Genomic DNA, 22,635 nt, shown 5'->3' on the forward strand with positions numbered 1-22,635 from the left:
GACCATCCCCCCTGGGGTGTGATTTCTCGCTTTCTGTCTCTATGTCACTCTCTGTTTGTCTGGCGAGCGCACGCGCCCTACAGTGAAAATCTCTCTCAAAAAAAAAAAAAAAAGACAAAAATTGTATGCTTCCATTTATATAAAGTACCAAGAATAGGCAAATTCTTATAGACAGAGAATGGAACAGAGGTGGAGTGGGGGTAGGGGAAATGGAAGTTATTTAGTAAGTACAGAGTTTCAGTTTGGTATGATGTAAAAGTTCTGGAGATGGACAGTGGTCATGGACAACACCACAGTGTGACTAAATTTAAATTTAATATACACTTAAAAATGATTAAAATGTTAGATTTGATGTCATATACAGTTCACAATAAAAAACAAATATATAACATAGGATGAATCTTTTTTAAATTGAGGGAAGAAAACTGATAATTATTCCTTTAAGAGCATCAAAATGACAGAAGGCAATATAATCTATAGCCAAAAATGTTAAGAGGTTAGGTTTTGTTTGTTTGCTATAGGGCGCATGTGCTCCCTAGAAAGAGACAGAGGCAGAGAAAAAGTGAGAAATAACTCTCCAAGGGGATGGCCCATTCCACAATCCCCTCTCCTCCATTCTTCTCTCTGCATTTTGGGCACACACACATACATGGCTAGGGTGATTTTCAAGCTGCCAAGTCCAGACCTCAATCCACTCAATCAGGTATGTGGGATCCAGCTGTCTCAACTTCCCATGCCACCTGCTGGCCCAAAGCGTTAGTTTAACAGTGGCCTTGCAAAGACTGAATATTTAGTATTACATCATAAGGTCACAAAAGTTTGAAAAAACATCTTTCACTCAACTTTCTCCCTAAATTCCAGTCTTCTCATTCCTAGGTAACTAAAAGCAAATTAAAACAAACCTAGTCTTTCGGATTTCAGAAAGGGGCCAAATGGTGGCACAGTGGTAACACAGTGCTCTCCAAGTACTTGGCAGGCACATGTGCCCATGATCCAGACTAGCTGAGGCTGGGGGTATACCGCCACATGAAAACCCTGGTGAGGCACCCCCCTCTTTTGGAAGTAATAAACTTTTCTTAAAAATCACGGGAACCAGCAGTTAGCGTAATGGCTATGTCGCTGGATTCCCACGTAGTCGACCGCGGTTCATGTCCTGGACCCGGTGGCTTAAAACCCACGCTGGGTGGGTGTGCGTGCGTGCCCAAGATCCCGAGAGGAGAATGGAGGAGAAGGGATTGCGGCGTGACCATCCCCCCTGGGGGGTGATTTCTCGCTTTCTGTCTCTATGTCTCTCTCTGTCTGTCTGGCGAGCGCACGCGCCCTACAGTGAAAATCTCTCCAAAAAAAAAAAAAAAATCACAATTTAGGGGATGGCCTCATAGCCTGGTGATTAAGGGAGCTAGATCCTACATGGTTGACCTTGCAGTTCAAGTCCCAGATTAGGCAGCTTGAGAAACACACAGTTTGTGTGTGTACGTGCCCCCCAATCATGGCAGGATGGAGAAATGGAAGAGACGGAATTGCAGTGTGACCATGCCCCATGGAAGGATGCTTTCTCCCTCTCTAGTGAGGACATGCGAACTCACACAAAATTAGGAGAAAGGAAAATCATCATTTAAATTCAAAGGATAAAAAGGTTTTGTTAAGTCTATCAAAAAACAAAAACTGGGGCCAGCAGGTGGCATAGTGGTTTAGGTGCTGTACTCCCACATGGCCAAGCACGGTCCGAGTCCAGGATCTGGCAGCTTGAAACTCATGCCAGATGTGTGTGCATGTGAAGGGATTATTGTAGCATGTCCATCCCCCCTGGGAGGGTAGTTTCTAGCTTTCTGTCTCTCCACCTCTCTGTCTCTCTAGCGAGAACATATGCCCTATAGCAAATAAAATCTCTGAAAAAAAATGTTTTAAATAAAATAAAAACTGGAAGAAAAATCACTGTAGTGGTTTAGTAAATCTCTAGGTAGTTAGTAATGTAAAAATATTTTAGTGTCTATCTCTGGATGGTAGGTGATTTTTCTTCTCTTTTTTTGATTGTTCTGTTTTTCTTTTTCCTTTTTAAAATTTGCTATTGGGCATATGTGCTCACCAGGGAGTGACAAATAAAGAGAAAGTAAGAAAGCACCTCTCAGGAGGGATGGCCACACCACAGTCCTTTCTCACTCATTCTCTTCCTGGGATTTTGGGCGCACAAGCACACGTGTCTAGCATGTTTTTCAAGCCATAAGGTCCAGGATCTGGACTGCACAGTTGGCCATGCTGAATCCAACTGTTTTAACCACACCATAAGCTTGTCCTCCATTTTTTAATTTTTGTAAAAGTTTGTGATATGGTGTATGAGTCTGCGAGAGAGAGGAAGACAAAGTGAGAAAGCACCTCCCAGGAAGGATAGCCGCGCAACAGTTTTCTCCTATTCCACTCGCCTTGGGATTTTCAGAATACACACACATGCACCCAGCACTCAAGCTGTTGTGTCCGGGACACAAACTGCACAGCCAGTCATGTGGGATCTAGCCACATTAACAACTATACCACTAGCCGACACATCCATCTTTTTAAAAAAAATAAATAAATAAACATTCATCTAAAAAGGAAGTCAGAAATCTAAGGGTCACCTGATAGCTATTCTCTCTTTCTCTCACATCTAAGAAATCACCAGTTCTGTGGGTTTTACCTTCTAAACACACCTATTTTCTTTCTCCTTATCAGTATCAGCCACCCACATTGTTAGAAAAACCATTTATTTACTCATTCACTGGAGAGAGAGGAGAGCACACGCAATAGGGATCACCATGACACAATCCTCCTGTGCCAGCCTCCCAGGTAGCAAGGACCACAAGCTCATGCCACTGCATCCAGCCTGTTTAGGCTGTGCAAGGAACTGAACCCAGGCCTCCCACATGGCTTCAGCCACACAGCAGCACCTTCCTGCTTATGCCACCGCGAATGGGCCTAGAAACTCTTAATTGGTCTCCTTGCATCCACCGTCTCCTACGTTCTCTCCATTCCTTGTTCCGCCTTGCAGAATCATTTCTAAACACAAACTATGTCTCACTATGTCTTCTTCCCATGTCCACTTGCTCAAATCTTTATTCTCAGGATAAAACATCATTACTTTAGCATATATAAAAGGCCTGCATGGTCTGGTCTTACCTATCTTTTAACTCTTGGTTTAGGTCGCACCTCCTTACTCTTTTTTCTGTCCCTCTAACCTGGCAACAGAGCCTTTACAGAGGATATTCCTGTCTATGGTTTTTTCTCCTGCTCTTCACAAGGTGAAGTCCTACTCCCCCCCTTTTTTTTCTCTCTTAAAGAATTATTGTATTTAACTTTATTTTAATCTGACTAGAGAGGGACAGAGTGATAGAGAGAGGGAAAGTAAGAAAGCAAGTCACCAGGTACAGGACTCAAACCGTGGTCAGCCATGTGGGAGTCCAATATCCTTAACCACCACGCCATCTACCGTCTGCCCTACTTATCCCTAGGATCACAGTTCAAGCAATTCTTCTTCAAGAAGGTCTTCCCTGGACCAGCAGGTGGCATGGAGGTTAAGACACTGGATCCTATGTGGCCAGCTGTTTGGTTCAAGTCCTGGACCCAGGGCCTGAAAATCATTCTGAGTACATGCATACATGCCAAAAATCCGGAGAGGAGAATGGAGAAGAGATTGAGGCAAGGTCCTCACCCCGGGAGGTGATTTCTCTCTCTTTCTGGTGAGTGCACATACTTTAAAACAAACAAACAAACAAACCAAAATTAATTTACCACTTAAGTCTTTTTTTTTTTTTTGAGAGATTTTCGCTATAGGGCACGTGCGCTCGCCAGACAGACAGAGACAGAGAGACAGAAAGCGAGAAATCACCCCCCAGGGGGGATGGTCACGCCGCAATCCCTTCTCCTCCATTCTCCTCTCGGGATCTTGGGCACGCACGCACATGCGCCCGGTGTGAGTTTTAAGCCACCGGGTCCGGGACACGAACCGCGGTCGATTACGTGGGAGTCCAGAGACATAGCCATTACGCTAACTGCTGGTTCCTACCACTTAATTCTTATATCAACTAATTTTAATTTCAAATAGCAACAAACCTGTTAACAATAAATCTGTTAACACTCTGTTTCAGGTTTTCTGACAACTTTCTACACCGGAGATTAAATAGTCAATTTCTTTCCTTCTTTCTTAAACTTTTTTTTTGCCATAGGACTTGTGGGCTTGCTAGAGAGACAGAAACAGAGAGAGGGAAAGGGAAAAAAAATCATCCCACAAGGGGGATGGCCATGCCACAATCCCTTCTCCTCCATTCTCTGCTTGGGATGTTGGGCACGCACACACATATGCCTGGAGTGACTTTCAAGCTGCTGATTCTGGGACTCAACTAGCGGTCAGTCATGTGGAAGTCCAGCACCTTAACTACTACACCACCTGCCGGTCCCTAAATAGTAAATTTCAAAAAGAATTACCATCTTCATGCTAGATTTTATCAAATCATACCTAACTGCCTACCATACTTTCTACTTAAATGACTCAAAGCATTTTATGTACAATGTCCAAAATTAAATCATGTATACCCACCCAAACTGGTCCTCTCCTAATCTTCCCTATCTCATCGAATGGTTCAACTATCTCACTGTCTTTCTTGAGATGTACAGGCCCAAAATCTTTAGCTTCTTCTCCACCCTGTCTCCTCCATTCTAAACACATATCATAACCTGAATAATCTCTATCTCCTAATTATTTCTTTTTTTTTAAATAATATTTTTATTTAACTTTATTTATTTATTTTTAAAATTTGATCATAAAGGGACAGAGTGAGAGAGAGAAAGCAAGTCTCCAGGTCAGGGACTCCAACTGTGGTTGGCCATGTGGAAGTCTAGCGCTCATAACCACCATGCCATCTGCTGGCCCCATATCTCCTAATTATTTAATTGTAACCAAATTTTCACCCTTTACAATTCTACCTCTCTGAGCCAGATCATTATCATCTGTCTTAGATCACTGTAAAAGTTTGTAACAGATCTCTCAGTAACCACTCTTTTTTTTTTTTTTAATTGTTTTTTATTTAACGTTATTTATTTGTTCATCCATTCCAATTTGACCAGACACGGATGGGGGGGAGGGGAGAGAGAGAGAGAAAATGAGAAAGCAAGCCACCAGGTCCAGGACTTGAACCACGGTCAGCCATGGGGGAGTCCAGTACCCTTAGCCACCACACCACCTGCCAGTCCCTCTCAGTAACCACTCTAGTCCCCTGAAATCCATTCATACAAGTCTTCTCTCTTTCAATACGAATTTAAACATGCTAACACAGTCTGAAATCATTAATGAAGCATGCCTCTCCCTTAAACCTCCTTTGTTGTCCCTATTCTTTTCTTGCACTATGCTCCAGACAACCTTGTCCTCTTTCATTTGTCTACTGCATAGTGGTCTGTCCTGCCATCTGCTATTCTTACTGTACTGCATGTAATTATACATTCTATACTTTTATATAGGTAATGGCAGTGGGTTTATTTACACCAGCATCACCACAAATACACAAGCAACATGTTGCACTAACCAGTGTGTTTGTGTTAGGTTTTGATTTTTTAATTGCCAAAGGCACACACACTACCTGGGAAGAAAGAAAGACACAGAAAGAGAGCCTCCGATGGGACATGATCATACTGCAATCGCTCCTCTTCCATTTTTCCATCTTGTGAGGATTTGTGGCACACACACACACCCCCAGTGTTTTTCTTTTTTCCTAAGTTTTTTTGCCAGAGGGTGTGTGAGCTCGCTGAAGAAAGACAGACAGACAGTGAGAAGGAAAGTGAGAAATTACCCGTCCCGCAGAGGGGATGGTCATGCCACAGTCTTCTCCTCCATTCTCCTCCCAAGATTTTGGTCATGCATACACATGTACCTGGTGTGATTTTCAAACCTCCAGATCCTGAACTTGAACCTTTGTTGCCATGTGAGAATCCAGCACCTTAACCACACCGGCCGGCCTGATCCAGTGTTTTTTTGTTGTGGTTGTTGTTTTTTTTTTAAGAGATTTTTCACTGTAGGGCGCGTGCGCTCGCCAGACAGAGAGAGACATAGAGACAGAACGCGAGAAATCACCCCCCAGGGGGGATGGGCACGCCGCAATCCCTTCTCCTCCATTCTCCTCTCGGGATCTTGGGCACGCATGCACCCGCGCCCGGCGTGAGTTTTAAGCCACCGGGTCCGGGACACGAACCGCGGTCGACTACGTGGGAGTCCAGCGACATAGCCATTACGCTAACTGCTGGTTCCCATCCAGTGTGTTTTTCAAGCTACCAGGGCTAGGATTCAAATCAGACCCAATCATGTGAGATCTGGCTCCCTTAACCACTAGGTTACAAGGCCAGCTTGTGTTTTCATTAAGAAAAAAAAAAAGTTCAAAAAGTACACATTAGGGACCAGCAGTTGGCATAATGGCTATGTCGCTGTGCTCCCATATAGTTGACCACAGCTTGAGTGCAGGACCCAGTGGCTTAAACTTACGCAGGGCAAGTATGTGCGCACGTGCCCAAGATTCCAAGAGAAGAATGGAGAAGGGATTGCAGTGTGGCCACCCCCCCACCACCACCAGGGATGGTGATTTCTCGCTTTCTGTCTTTCTGGCGAGCACACATGCCCTATAGCAAAAACCTCTCCAAAAAAAGCTTATAGACTAAGAATATACAGAGAGAGTAGTTTTATACAATATGTATTTTAAATTGCCACTACAAAAGACTCAAAATTTTTTAAAAATTAACTTTATAAATAAGTTACAGTATGCTAAAATTTATTACTAAAGAATAAATTCTGTGAAGCCTATGTATACAATATTTATGAAGTCCACAGTAGTACACAGCAATGACCTAGGGTTGCATATTCACTAACCCCTCACTCACGGACTCACTCACCCATAGCAATTTCCATTCCTGTAAGTTCCATTCATTTCAGGTTCTCTATGTAGATGTACCATCTTCTTTTATCCTGTATTTTCACTGTACTTTTTCTATGTTTAGATACATAAATACTGACCACTGTGCTACAATTGCCTCTAGTATTCAACATAGTAACATGTTGTACAGGTTTGCAGCCCAGGAACAATAGTCTATATACCATATACCCTGAGTGTGTAGTGGCTATATGATCTAGACTTGTGTAAGCACTGTTCACTCTATGATGTTCACACAATGACAAAGTCACCTAACAATATATTTCTTAGAAAATAACCTCACTATAAGGCAACATATGACTGCATTTGTTGAGTAACTGAACAATTCAGAGTTTAGGGAAATTACTTGTCATTTCAGCACAGTAAGTTACCACCTTTTGCCCCTAAAATTATCACAGAAATTCAACTACATACTAGTTTTAATTTCTTTTTATTTAATTAAATTAAATTAATTAATTTCTGAGAGATTTTTGCTATACAGTGCAAGCACTCACCAGAGAGACATAAAGCAAGAAATCACCCCCTCGGAGGGATGGCAGTGTCACAGTCCCTTCTTGATTCTCACAGAATTTTGGACATACACGCACATGTGCCCAGCACTGTTTTAAGTCATGGGGTCCAGGACTTGAATCCTGGTTGACTACGTGGGAGTCTAACGATGTAACTAGCTCTAATTTCTTAATATTAACATATCATTAGAAAAGAGGAATGGGGGCAGCAAGTGGCATGGTGGTTAAAGGCGCTGGACTCCCACATGGCCGACCACGGTTCAAGTCTCGGACCTGGTGGCTTGCTTTCTCACTTCCTCTCTCTCTGATCAAACTGGAAAATAATAATGATAATAATAATAAAGTTAAAACAAAATAATTCTTTAAAAAAAATAAATAAAAGAGGAACGAACATGTAAGATGAGGGCAAGTTCCAAGCCCTAAGAAAATGCTCTCCTCTCTTCTCTGGCAAGCAACAAAACAGAAAGGCACATAACACTAATTTCAAGACATGGGTATGTTAGGGCTCTGAAAAAAATTAAGGGAGCTTCTGAACATTACATGGCTGATACCAATGCACACCTGACATGACCCTGAACATACGTGAAACAAATTAAATTATGGATATGGAAAATTCAGTTCATTTCTACTACTCAAACTTTCTGACCAGAACAGACATGAAATGAATCAATAAAGCCATTTCTTTGCTAACCTCCTAATCCAGGCAATGGATTCTTAGCTAAATACATCCCATTCTTCGGATTTTAACTGTGTATTGACTCCTACCCAACATCAACATTGTCACTCCCCACTTTTCTGTGAAACTCCTACTCTCCCACCTTCATTCTGCCCTAGCCACATTGGCTTCCTTGGTATTTTTCTGTGAAGTCTGCTGTTCATTCTGCATGTACCACTCTCTTCCCCAAAACAAATACATACAAAGTACTCACACCTTAAGTCAAATGACAAAAATCACCTTCTCAATGATGCCTTTCCTGAGCACCTCATTTCAATATGCAGTAAGCGAACATACTCCTTGTCTCCCTAACTCCAGTTTTCCACATACAACTTACCTATCTGATATTCCATATATTTAGTTATTGTTATAAAATTGAGAGGCCAGCAGATAGCATAGTGGTTAAGGGCACTGGACTCCCACATGGCCGACCAGGGTTCAAATCCTGGACCTGGCGGCTTGCTTTCTCATTTTCCCTCTCTCTCTTGCTCTATCCCTTTCTGGTCAAATTAAAACACATAAATAAAGTTAAATAAAACAATTCTTTTAACAACAAAAAGTAAAATAAGATAAAATAAAATTGGACCTGCACGTAAGCTTCATGAAGGCAAATAATCTGTTGAGGGAAAATATTCTGTTTTGTTCACTCCCCAAGCCTAAAATAAGGCCTGGGAAAGGAGGTATTCAAAAATACATCCCATGTTGCTTGAGGGCAATGATCTTCATCATCAAGGCCATTGAAACACAGTCTTTCATTCTGAATAAGCAGTCCCCACACTAATTCTCAAAAAAAAAAAAAAAAAGTTCCGCCCCAAGCCTGGAACTTTTTCTTCCGGGTTACTTGTTGAGTCAGTCCAGACACCTAAAATAATAAACCCTTGAGGCTGATGCTTCCACTTTCTATGATTTTTTTTTTTCATCTCTATGCTTCTTTTTCCTCGATTCCTTCTAACCTAACCCTCTGTAATTCCCACTTCTCTTAAATACATAAGCCTGCAAATAGTCGAAATTCCGCTTTCACAACTTTAAATTCCTTCTGCACAGAGGTCCCTCCCACTAAACTCCTATCAGCTCGCTTTCTCTCAGAAAGCCGACTTTTCCCACTAGTCCCGCCACTACCAGTTCTGTCTCTTCCACTCCTCCCACGTCCCGATTATATCCACCCATTTTGTCTTTCCGCCCCAGTTTAGGATTTCTCTAAGCCTCCTCACCCCGAGGTCTCTCCTACTTCAATCCCAGACTCCATTCTATTCACCAACTCCTCCCACACACCCACCCACAAACCCGCATCAGCGACCCCGAAGTCAACACCTCACGAGTCCAAAACCCGGGAATGAGGACCCAGGTGATCCATAGACTAAGAGGCACGGGCAACCCGCACGAGAAATGCTAAGAAACCCACCTCTGAGACCGACGTTCCTGCCAGACCACGTATCCGGCGCGGGCCTCCACGACTCCAGATTCTTAAACCACCCGCAGCGCGAAGCTCCTAGAAACGCAGATGTTACGCTCTCAGCGCGCCGCCATCTTGTGAAGCAATCTAGCCTCGTGATTGGACCAATCAATCTCGCGCGACTTATAGCCGATCGTGAAAACAGAGGAAAAACTGTCGCGAGACCTGGAGTTTGCCGCTCCTTCTGACAGAAAGCTGGGGCGTGCTAGCAAACCGAGTCTTTCGCAGTGAGGCGGGAGGGGAACGTGCATTAGAATCTACTGGGAAACTTTTTTTTTTTTTAAGTGTTTTTCTGGACTCCCCTTTGGACTTACTAAATCACACTCTCTGGGGGCTTGGCCGGGAATATGAAGAGGAGGGAAGGAAATTTGGGGTTTGATGGAGGACAATCACTGTTTATTGTGCAACAGGTCTCACCTCTTGAGGTGTCTCGTCATAGATAAACCTGTGAGGTGAGAAAGAGTGGTCTCGTTCGCTGAGAAAGAACCGAGGGTCAGAGATAACAAGTCACTTGTTCAAGATCTTGCGTGCCACGTTCTTTGTATTTCCTCACCTGCCTCTTGAGCTGGAAGCTGTTAATGCGTTCTATTCATCTTTACCGGGGGTAAGTAGAATGCGCATTAGTCTCCCCATTTTACAACGAGAAAGGTCAGTGACTCAAAAGGCATACTACTAGTGACAAGCTGAGGCTAAAGTCAGCCTCTGGACCTAGTGCCTCTCCACCAAAAAACAAACAAGGCTTTCCTAGATTCTAGGAATGAACGTGAAAGCTTCTGGCAGACGGTTGTCAGAATATTGGGAGACAGCAGGAAGTGAAGAAGAGTTGTGCTTTGTGCAGAACTGAGTGTACCAGTGATGGCCCAAAGAAAGCCGGGGTGTTTTCATGATCTGTTGTGTCATGAGCCACTCAAACGTATGACTTAAACAGTATTTTATTTGCTCACAGTTCTGCAATCTGGGCTGTGATTAACCTAGTGGTTCTGCTGGCCTTGCCAGTGGTCATAGCGGCCACCAGGAGCCGATTCACCTGAAACAGCTGGGCCTCTCCCTGTGGCATTTCTAGGTAACTTCACCAGAGTAGCCAGACTTGCCTACATGTTGCCTTCAGGCTCCCAAAAGGGCAGAAGTGAAAGCAGCTAGGACTTCTTAAGGCTTAGGTCCAGAACTGGCATTTTTGCTATCCGGTGTTGAGGAAAGCAAGTCAAGGGGCCAGTCTAGATTCAAGGAGAAGGGAACTATGCCAGGATACTTTGCAATATTGAAAGGCTTGGTTCAGTGGGGCCATAATGTAACATGTCACAAGAATCTTCAGTCTTTAGCCGGTAGTGACTTTGGGGCTGATTATTGTTACAGTATTTAATACTCGCTTCTTAAAGAGTGAAAGAGAAAACAGTCTTGAAAATACCTGCGTACAGTAGGTGGGGTGCTGGTTAAGGGCACTGGACTACCACATAGCTGACCTCAGTTTGAGTCCCAGACCTGGCAGCTTGCCTTCTTACTTTCTCTTTCTCTCACTGTGTTCTTCTCTGGTCAAATTTTTAAAAATAAGATAATTCTTTTTTTTTTTTTTAAAGTGTGATGTGGGGTTGAAAAAGATTGTAAAGATATTGGTAAATTTTGGGGCCAGCAGGTGGCGTGGTGTTTAAGGGCGTTGGACTCCCACATGGCTGATCACAGTTCAAGTCCTGGACCTGGCAGCTTGCTTTCTTTCTCTCTCTCTCACTCTGTCCCTCCCTGGTCAAATTAAAATAAATAAATAAAGTTAAATAATTAAAAAAAAAATGATACTGATAAATTTCTGTTGACTACAAAGAGAGATCTTTAATAGTTCCTGTAGAGGTCAAACTAGAGACACTCTAGCTCTTCAGCAAGGGAACTTGGGCTTTACTCCTGTCCCTACCACTTATTAACCCTGTGATTAAGGGCAATTTACTTGAAATCTTCAAACTTCAATTTGTTCCACATTGCAAAACAGGGTAATAATCACATAGAGTTGCAAGAATTAAATCAGATAATGCACACACAAAACATGTCCTTTTCTGCACATAGCTGCTAATATTATTATTCCTTGTAATTTCTCTGGTCAGCTTTCATTTAAAAAAAATTCACAAAGATAAAACATTTTCATAGTTGAAAATGTATATAAAATTTAAAATAACACAGGAGGGATGACCCCAAATTGTCGAAAATCCCATGACCCCTGAAGCCAATCATCATCAGTCTGGTTACTTTACGTTTTAACGTGTTCAGAGAAGTCTGTCTCGCTTCCTCACCCCACTAAGGCCAGTGTAGGTGTTTAATTAATCAGTTACATTCTTTGCTTCTTGCTGCCTCTTGGTAGCAGGAAATTGATTATGCACATAAGTAATGCTGCTAATTCTGAAACATTGCATAACAGATACCAGAGCTGCTTCCATCATCAACTACCTACTGAGCTGAAATCAATCCTTGAGGGCATCAGCCCAAACTCCCACTTTACTGAAATTATTATTTCAGATACCTTACTTTCTTGTCCCTGGGACCAAGGCCACTTAGTTAACAGCCCGAGGTCTTTCTAACTTCCTATCTCAGGGAGTACTAGTTGACTATCAATTCTTCTAGCCCAGAAAACCCCAGCCTCCTTATGTAAATTTATCCAGCTGCTTCTTAGGAAATAAGATGGTATACCAGGATCTAATTGCCACCTTAAATAATCCACAAAAGCTTACCCTAATACCAGAATAATGACTATTTCTCAGCCTACATTGCATAACTAAAAGAGCTACTGAAATTTGAGATCCTTTACACTTAGGACACCATATTTTCATGATTGTAAATAATACTGAATTATTTCAAGAACTTGAGAAGTAAATTACAAAAATTAATAGCTGATGGAAGAATTGTATCTAAATGTACACTATATTATCCTTCCTCCTGTACCAAATCCCATAAAACAGAAGATATTGGGACCAGCAGTTGGCGTAATGGCTATGTCGCTGGACTCCCAATGTAGTCTACTGTGGTTCGAGGCATGTGTGCGTGTGTACCCAAGATCCTGAGAGGAGAATGGAGGAGAAGAGATTGCGGCGTGGCCATCCTCCCGGGGGGTGATTTCTTGCTTTCTGTCTCTGTCCCTCTCGGTCTTTCTGGAGAGCGCACACACCCTATAGCAAAAAACTCTAAAAAAACCCTTTTTTTAGGTTTGCTATAGGATATGTGCACTCACCAAAGAGAGAGAGAGTGAGAAAACACCGTCAAGGAGAATGGTTATGCCACAATCCCTTCTCCATTTCTCCTTCTTTTTGAGATTTTTAGGCATGTACACACAAGTACCCAAGTGCCCACTGTGTTTTCTGTGTTTTTCAAACTGCTTGGTCCAGTACTTGAACCACACATTTACACATGTAGGATGCAGCCACCTTAACCTCTATGCCAGGGCTGGCCCAGATTTTATTTCTTTAAAAAAAATCATTTAATTTTGGGGAACTAGCAGGTGGTGTGGTGGTTAAGGTGCTGGACACTCCCACATGGCTGATCACGGGTCAAGTCCTGGGCCTGGTGGCTTGCTTTCTCACTTTCTCTCTCTCTCTGTGTCTCCCTCTGGTCAAATTAAGAAATAAATGAATGAATAAATAAAATAAAATAATTCTTTTAAAAAATCATTTAATTTCATATATTATTATTATCTTAATTTGCTATAGGACATGTGTGCTCACCAGAAAGAGACAATGAATAAGAGAGAGAGAGAGAGAGAGAGAGAGAGAGAGCAAGAGCAAGCAAGCCTCCAGGTCTGGGACTTGAATTGACGCTGCATTTTTATTGGGCCACCATCAACAATTTTGCATTAGAACAATAGGTTTGAACTAGCAGTGCATATCAGACTCTAGGGAAAACTTTTCATATTTTTCTCTCTTTTTAAAAGCTATTCATTTATTTCTTTCATGAGAGAGACAAAGACAGAGAGGGGGCAATCCCCAGCAGGATTCTTATGCCACTATCCACCCCAAGCCCCAGCTAGCTCTAATCATGGGCATGGCTGCATGTGCCCAGCATGCTCAGAGATGTCCCAAAACACAAACCCAGGACCTTTGCTATGTCTATCCAGTAGTACCACTGCTGTGACACTGCCTGGCCCAAGGAAAGCTTTTTTAAAAACCCAAATGCTGGGGCCAGCAGGTGGCATGGTGATTAAGGAACTGAATTCCCACATGGCCAACTGATTGCTTGAGTCCCAGACCTGACAGCTTGCTTTCTCTCTTTCTCCCTCTCACTCTTTCTGTCTCTCTGGTGAGCACATGTGCCCTATAGAAAAAAAAAATTAATAATAATAATAATAGGGGCCAACAGGTGGCATTGGGGCTGGCAGGTGGTGTGGTGTTTAAGGGTAGTGGACTCTCACATGACATCAAGTTCCAGACTTGGCAGCTTGCTTTCTCACTTTCTCTCTCTCTCTCTCTCTCTCTCTCTGAGAGGGACAGAGAGAGAGAGAGAAAGTGAGAAAGCAAGCCACCAGGTCCAGGACTCAAACTGTGGTTGGCCATGTTGGAGTCCCTTAACCACTGTGCCACCTGCTGGCTCCAAAACTAAATAAATAATTCTTGGGAAAAAAAAAGTCCACATACCCAGATCCCATTACAGAAAATTTTAATGCAGTAAGCCTGAGGTAGGGCTCCAACATCTGTATTTTGCTTTTTTTTTTTAATTTGCTAGAGGGTGTGTGCACTTGCTGGAAAGAGACATAGAGAGAGGAAAAGTGAGAAAGTACACCCTCCACCCCATGAAGAATGGTGACAGTGGGAACCAGCAGTTAGCGTAATGGCTATGTCGCTGGACTCCCACGTAGTCAACCACAGTTCGCGTCCCGGACCTGGTGGCTTAAAACTCACGCCGGGCGCGTGTGCGTGCGTGCCCAAGATCCTGAGAGGAGAATGGAGGAGAAGGGATTGCGGCGTGACCATCCCCCCTGGGGGATGATTTCCCGCTTTCTGTCTCTCTGTCTCTCTCTGTCTGTCTGGAGAGCGCATGTGCCCTATAGCAAAAACCTCTCCAAAAAAAAAGAATGGTGACACTACAATCCCTTCTCTTCCATTTCTCTTTTCAGGATTATGGGCACACACATATACACCTGGCGTGTCTTTCATGCTGCTGGGTCCAGGACTCAAATCATGCATTTGAGCATGTGGGATCCAGCTACCCTAACTGCCACACCACCAGCTAGCCTGCTTATGGATTCTTAAAAATCTCCACAGGGGGCCAGCAGTTAGCGTAATGGCTATATTGCTGAACTCCCATGTAGTCAACAGCAGTTCGAGTCCTGGACCTGGTGGCTTATACTCACACCAGGCGCGTGTGCACACGTGCCTAAGATCCCATGAGGAGAATGGAGGAGAAGGGATTGCGGCGTGGCCTTCCCCCCTGGGGGGTGATTTCTTGCTTTCTGTCTCTCTTTCTCTCTCTGTCTTTTTGGCAAGTGCACGTGCCCTATAGCAAAAACCTCTCCAAAAAAGGGGAATAAAACATCTCCACAGGTACTCTGTGAACCTCTGGTTGAGAACCACTATTTTAGACAAGCCCCATGAAGTCTTGAATATCCTATGATTGCCAAGGTATTATCCTACTACATTTTGCTCCCTGGATACAAGACCTGTGTCTCATTCCTCATTGCACTCCTCACCAAGTGCCTAGCCTAGGAAAGGTTTGGTAAGTACACCTGCAGTGGATCAAACATGGACTGACAGTAAATGACTATTGCTTTCCCCATTTCAGTGTCCTTTCCTTGATACACCTGCTATTGGCCACAGTCCTTAGCCCGGGACCTTCTCTTTCCACCCTGCGACGTTGAGTCCTACACTAGGCAAAGCTGGACAAGTGCTAGCCTTTAGCTGCAAGCCTGGTGTAGGAGCTCCATGAAGCCTGGTCCTAAAAAGCAGGCAAGACTGGGTGGTTCTTTGTATATATATACATATATATATGAATTATTTATTTTAATTAGTATCATTATTATTTTATAATTTACTATAGGGCACACACAGTCACCAGAGAGATAGAGAAAGCTGCCAGGTCTGGAACTTGAACTATGGTCAGCCATGTGAGAGTCCAGCACCTTAAACACCATGTCACCTGCTGGACCCGACTGGGTTCTTCTTTTTTTTAAGAGAGATTTTTTGTTATCGGGCATGTGCGATTGCCAGAGAGATAGAAAGCAAGAAATCACCCCCGGCGGGCATGGCTACATTGTAATCCCTTCTCTTTCATTCTCCTTTTGGGATTTTGGGCACACATGTACACAGGCCAGCGTGAATTTTCAGTCGCCAGGTCCGGGACTCAAACTGCAGTCAACTGTGGGCATCCAAGACTAACCATGTCACCATCTGCTGGTCTCCTGACTGGATTCTTCTAATGACATCTAGATGAGCTACCCCTCTGAGTCTATTTCCTCATCTGTAAAATGAATATAACAGCTTTAGCCACATCTGCTTCCCAAGGATAGTGTGAGGCTCAGAAAAGAGAAAAGTAGAGTGGGTTTTGACATTGTCTGCTGAATGTACACAGGTAAGGCATTGTAGTAGCTGACATCATTCTTGTGGGCCAGGGCTCCCCCACAGAACTTCCACCTCTGTTACTAGAGCCCTAAGGGTGAGACCTATTCTCCCACTAAAGACAGGCAGTTAAAACACACGCCATTCTTTATGTATTCAACCACGGTGAGAGCCAAGAGAGCCTACCGTGTTCCACGCACTGCGGATTCCAGGGTGAATGACTAACCCTGCACTGAAGGAGACCATGAAGGGGACAACTGTGGATTCTTTGTCTGCTGTTTAAAACAGAAGAAAACCAACAATATCTCACTAGCAAAGACCAGTGAGTAAACTGGGCCCTGCTATCTGGGAAGGTTAGTGAGGAGACAGACCAGCATGAGCTTTAAGGGAGCCAGCAGAGTGCAGTCAGCAGAGGTTTTGTGGGGCGGGGCCGTGGGACACTGCCCACAATTCCTACCCTGAGTTCTCACACCTGCTTCCGTAATCGCCTGCACCTTGGCCCCAGCATCTCCAGGTTCCCACCCTCTCTGTCCTCTGTGCCCCACTCAGGTGGCTCCGCTTCTGTCCCTGATCCCTTCAGTCCTGGCTTACTCCCGGCGCTTTTGCTCTAGGCTAGTAAAGAGGTTCAAAAGGGCTCTTCTGCTGATCTGCGCTGCGCTGGGGCAAGGGCTGCTCATTCTTTCCGACAGAAGCCTGCCCTGGCTCAGGTCCGCAGCTGTTGCAGCAATCCCTCAGAGTGCACCACTGTAATTCCCACCCCTTGCCCTTTCTCTGCCTTGCAGCCCAAGGACACCTTCCCAAGGACTACGCCTGGCTGAGGGCTGATAGCCTAGGACAATGAGCTGATAACGCTGAAAGGCCTTCCAACAGGGCCTGGCATCCATGAGCACTCAATAAATGCTAGGTACCATGGCTTTTCCCTGAAATCCTCTCCTCGCTGCATTACTCTGTTCTGCTTTAATTAAACTGTTCAGGTGGAGAGCAGTTCCCAAGGGGTCCTCCTTTGGCTGGTTGTCTAATACGAATACTTAATAGCTGATCTGAGTGTTTCCTTTGGTCCAGGCACCATGTCTGAGGCTTTACAAACCTCTCTTCTAATCTTCACAACCACGGAATAAAACGGGAACTGTTATTACCCTATTTTAGAGACGAAGAAACTAAGTCTTAGATTAAGAATTTTGCAGAAGGTCTTTTCAGAAAGTAAATAGTGGAACCATTACTCTTAGGATGTCTAGCTTTCAGGCAAATCTTTACTACTACAATATACTTTGCTCACAGCATGTCTGTGGAATATGCTTTCAAATTACTGCCAGTGTCCTGTATGCAAGGGGTCTTGGGGCTCAGTGAATGCTAAGACCTGGAAGAGTAGAGGGGAGATGAGTAAATAAGACTTATTTAAAAGAATTATTTATTTAGGGGACCAGCAGTGTGTGTAATGGCTATGTCGCTGGACTCCCACATAGTCAACTGTGGTTCGTGTCCCGGACCCAGTGGCTTAAAACTCACGCGGGGCACTTGTGCATGCCCAAGATCCCGAGAGGAGAATGGAGAAGAAGGAATTGCAGCGTGGCCATACCCCTGGGGGGTAATTTCTCGCTTTCTATCTATCTCTCTCTGTCTGTCTGGCGAGCGCACACGTCCTATAGCAAAAACCTCTTAAAAAAAAAAAAAAGAATTCCTTATTTGGGGGCCAACAGGTGGCATAGTGGTTAAGGCACTGGATTCCCACTTAGCCCTTTGTGGTTTGAGTTCCAGACCTGCCAGCCTGAAACTCACATCAAGCACATGTGCATGTATGCCCAAAGTCCCCAGGGGAGAATGGATGAGAAGGGACTGTGGCATGGACATTGGGGGAGGTCGGAGTTTCTCACTTTCTGTCTCTCTAGTCTCTGCCTATAGAAAAAAAATCTCTCAGAAAAGAAAAAAAGAAAAAAAAGACCTACTTATTTGGAGCCAGCAGGTGGCTTAGTGGGTAAGATGCTGGACTCCCACGTGGCCAACCAAGGTTTGAGTCCTAAAGGGCAATTTGAAACTCATGCAGGGCACATGTTTTTGTGTGACCAGAGTTGCGTGAGGAGAATGGAGGTGAAGGGATTGTAGTGTGGCCATCCCCGCCCTGGGTGGGGTGATTTCTCTCTTGTTCTCTTTCTGGCAAGGGCACGCACCCAATAGCAAAAAAAACTCTGGAAAAAAATTACTTATTTAATCTTATTTATCATTATTATTATTTTGCTACAGGGCACATGCACTCACCAGAGAAAGACAGAGAGAGAGAGAGAAAGTGAGAAAGTAAGCCCCTAGGTCCCAGACTCGAACTGTGGTCTACTGTGGTGAGTCCAGCACCTTAACCACCATGCCGCTCACTGGTCCCTTGTTTTGTTTGTAAACACTCTATTTAGGGGTCAATGGGTAGTGGGATGGTTAAGGCGCCGGAATTTTTCTTTTTAAGAATTATTTATTTAACTTTATTTATTCATTGATTTATTTTTAATTTGACCAGAGAGCCCCCTCCTCCCCCCCACACACATGGATAAAGTGAGAAGGCAAACCATCGGGTCTGGGACTTGAACCGTGGTTGGCCATGTGAGAATGTCCAGTGCCTTAACCATCACATTACCCTCTGGTCCCTGGTGCTGGATCTTACATGGTCGACTCTGCTGTTTAAGTCCCAGACTAAACTGTATGTTCTGGCTTGTGTGCATGTATACCCAAAATCCTGGGAGGAGAATGGAGAAGGAAGGTTTGAGGTATAGTTCTGACCCCTCTCCAACTCCAGGGAGGGAAGTAATTTCTTACTTTCCCTGTCTCTGTGTGTCTGTCTGTCTCCGGTAGACATACATATCTTATGGCAAAAATCTAAAAAATCAAACAAAAAACACTCGATTTAGGCCTAGTGCCTGGTACAGGAGGAAAAGTGCAGTGGCTGGGGCAGGGGACCCAGTTGCATTCTAACCCAACCTAAGCAGACAGGGTAAGATAGCCAGGTCCTGTGGTCCTGGCTACTGGGAAGCTAGACAGAAGGGTTTGTAATGTGGTAAGACTCTGTTGAAAATATCCACGTCTCAGCCACGCTCAGTGGCTTGGTGGTTAAGGCAGCTGGATCCCACGTGGTCCACTGTGTGGCTCAAGTTCCAGACCTAGCAGCTTAAGCATGAGTAGTACCTAAAATCCCAAAAGGATAGAGGAGAAGGGATTATGGTGTGATCATCACCCATCAAGGCTGCTTTCTCCTCTCCTCTCTCTCTCTCTGCCTCTGGTGAGCACATATACCCTCTAGCAAAAAGGGAGGGAAAAAAACACCTCTCATTAAAAAACCAAACCGGGACCAGCAGTTAGCTTAATGTCTATATCGCTGAACTCCCATGTAGTCAACTGCGGTTTGAGTCCCGGACCTGGTGGCTTAAACTCACACTGGGCGCGTGTACGTGCGAGCCCAAGATCCCGAGAGGAGAGTGGAGAAGGGATTGCGGCGTGGCCATCCCCCCTGGGGGGTGATTTCTCGCTTTGCATCTCTCTGTCTTTCTGGCCAGCACACACGCCCTATAGCATAAACCTCTGCAAAAAAAAAAGCAACAACAAAACTTCAATTAAAAACACATTTTTTTTTTTTTATTAAGACAGTTGGAATTGAGTATTCTGTTATAAGGGAATATATTTTTGAGATAAAATTTACATAACAAAATTTATCATTTGACCATTTTAAACCATGCAATGTGTTAGTTATATATATATATATATATATACACACACACACACACAGCATGAGGTTAGCAGGTGACATGGTGGTTAAGGACACTGTGCTCCCACATGGCCGACTATGGTTCAAGTCCTGAACTTGGCAGCTTGCTTTCTCTCTCTCTCTCTCTCTCTCTCTCTCTCTCTTGGTCAAATTAAAATAAATAAATAAATAAAGTTAAATAATTCTTTAAAAAAAGAAAGAAATATATATATATATATATGTACACACACACACACATACATGCACACGTGCAACGTTGTATAGCCATTACCAGAACATTTTCATTATATCAAGAAGAACCCAATGTCCATTAAGCAGTTACTGCTTACCTCCTCCCTCTTCACCCAGACAACTACTAAATTACTGTCTCTATAGATTTGCCTATTCTATACATGTCATATTAATAGAATCATGTAATATATGGTCTTTTGTGTCTGGCTTCTTTCACTTAGCATAATGTTTTCAAGGTTCACCATGTTGTAGTATATATCAGTACTTCATTCCTTTTTAAGATAGAATAATTCCATTGTGTGAATATACCACATTTTAGTTCTCCATTCATCAATTGATGGACATTTGGGTTGTTTCCATTTTTTGGCTATTATAATAGTGCTGAACTATTCCTGTGTAGGTTTCCATTGTTTGAACACCTGCTTTCAGTTTTCTTGTGAATATACCTAGGAATGGAATTTCTGGTAATTCTATGTTTAACTTTTTTAAGTTAATGGCCATACGATTTTATATCTGATTAGTAGTGTGTGAGCATTCCAGTTGTTATTATTGAAATAAGACACATAGTTTAAAAAAAAATAGTGCCAAAAGACTTGTGACAAAACATAACCTATTCCTGGAAGAGACCACTTGCAATTCCTGTAACAGCTTTTTCTCTTGTTTTTCTCTATATTTAAAAATAGTATGTATATGCTACTATTTCATAGTTTGTTGGTATGGACATTATGTGAACTTTTAGTACTCGAATTGTATTTTATTTCTTTTACAATTTTTGGGTTTTCCTGAGATCATTGGTTGTTATATTTTCATTTGCTTCTTTTCTATGTGCCTCTCTCTACTATACTACTTTTCCCCATAAGCTCAAAAAAATCTGTCACATGACTGTCAGTAGCTTTTATTTTTTGAGAGGTTTTTGCTATAGGGCGCATGCGCTTGCCAGACAGACAGAGAGAGACAGAGAGACAGAAAGTGAGAAATCACCCCCCCAGGGGGGATGGCCACGCCGCAATCCCTTCTCCTCTTGGGATCCTGGGCACGCACGTGCCCGGTGTGAGTTTTAAGCCACCAGGTCTGAGACTCGAACTGCGGTTGACTATATGAGAGTTCAGCAGCATAGCCATTACACTAACTGCTGGTCCCTGTCAGTAGCTTTTTTATACAGTCAAATATACTTTGAACTCTTTGTTCCATTTTAATATTTTATTCTAAAGGTAGGATGAAAATTGTCAGAATCAAAATGGAGTCATTTGTATCTACTTGTGCTAAACCCTGACTAAGTCCAGCCAGGAAGATCACAGGAGAAGTGATCGCCAAGCTAGTATGCCCAAACAAGAACTGTCCTTACAAGACCACTTTAGTGTGACCCAAGAACTATTTCTGAAAGGACATCTGCCCATAATTTGCTTGTCCCACGTAATACAGACACCTGTCCAATCTAGGACTGACACCATCTTTGCTATTAATCCTGGTAGCCAAGGATAATTGTCCCCAAACAACTTATATAATCCTTCCTCATTTTTCTTTTAAAAACCATGTCTTCCCCAGGGCCAGCAGGTGGGATGGTGGTTAGGGGTGCTGGACTCCCACATAGCCGACTGTGGTTTGAGTCCTGGACCTGACGGCTTGCTTTCTTACTTTTTCTTCCTCTCTCTTGCTCTCTCTCGCTCTATCCCTTTTTGGTCAAATTAAAATAAATAAATAAATAAATAAATAAATAAAATAAGTTAAATAAAAACCTAAAAAAAAAACAAAAAAACATGTCTTCCCCTACTTCTCTGAACATAGCTATGGTTTACAACGGCAAGCATAATCCACATTGCAATCCTATTCCTAAACAGTCATTATTTTTCTTTTAGAGAGTCTCTCTTTCTGTGTTTGTTACTTATAGGTCAACAGGAGCTATTCTGCGGTCCTCTTCTTCTGCTCCAGTCAGATGCCTTCAGTTGGATTTTCTGTTTCTAGAGTCCACAATTTCCTCTTGAATGTAGCATATCCTCATTTTTCTAAACTATTGGGTTGGGACCAGCAGTTGGCATAATGGTTACACCATTGGAGTCCCACATTGTCAACCATGGTTTGCGTCTCCCATGGCTTAAAACTCAACGCTAGGTGCATGTTCGTGTGTGCCCAAGATCCCGAGAGGAGAACGGAGAAGAAGGGATTGCAGCATGGTCATCCCCACAGGGGATGATTTCTCACTTTCTGTCTCTGTCTTTCTCTGTCTCTTTGGTAAATGCACGCACCCTATAGCAAAAAGCCTCTCTCAAAAACAAGGGGCCGACAGGTAGCATGGTAGTTAAGGGTGCTGGACTCCCATATGGCCAATTACGGTTCGAGTCCTGGACCTGGCGATTTGCTTTCTCCCTTTCTTGTTTTCTCTCTCTCCTCTCTCATTCTAGCTCTTTATTAAATAAAATAGTTCTTAAAAAAAAAAAAAAAGGCAACTAGGGGCCAGCAGGTGGTATAGTGGCTAAGGGCACTGGACCCTCACGTGAACTACCACAGTTCCAGTCCCAGACCTGGCAACTT

At 43.4% G+C, this 22,635-nt stretch overlaps 1 protein-coding gene and 1 long non-coding RNA gene across 2 annotated transcripts in view; one reads left to right on the forward strand and one right to left on the reverse strand.

Moving 5' to 3' along the window:
• METTL16 (methyltransferase 16, RNA N6-adenosine) overlaps positions 1-9,703 on the reverse strand; it is a 98,805-nt gene extending 89,102 nt beyond the window's left edge. The window contains exon 1 of the mRNA XM_006167567.3: positions 9,568-9,703. The gene's annotated coding sequence lies outside the window, so the exon portion shown is untranslated. The remainder of the gene's footprint in view (positions 1-9,567) is intronic.
• Positions 9,704-10,133: 430 nt separating this feature from the next.
• Positions 10,134-22,635, forward strand: part of LOC114005900 (uncharacterized) — a 34,030-nt gene continuing 21,528 nt past the window's right edge. Inside the window, exon 1 of the long non-coding RNA XR_003547696.1 lies at positions 10,134-10,222. This is a non-coding gene — a long non-coding RNA (uncharacterized LOC114005900). The remainder of the gene's footprint in view (positions 10,223-22,635) is intronic.

The sequence above is a fragment of the Tupaia chinensis genome, unplaced genomic scaffold, assembly GCF_000334495.1.
Source record: "Tupaia chinensis unplaced genomic scaffold, TupChi_1.0 Scaffold144899_1, whole genome shotgun sequence".
Taxonomy (NCBI): Eukaryota; Metazoa; Chordata; class Mammalia; order Scandentia; family Tupaiidae; genus Tupaia; species Tupaia belangeri.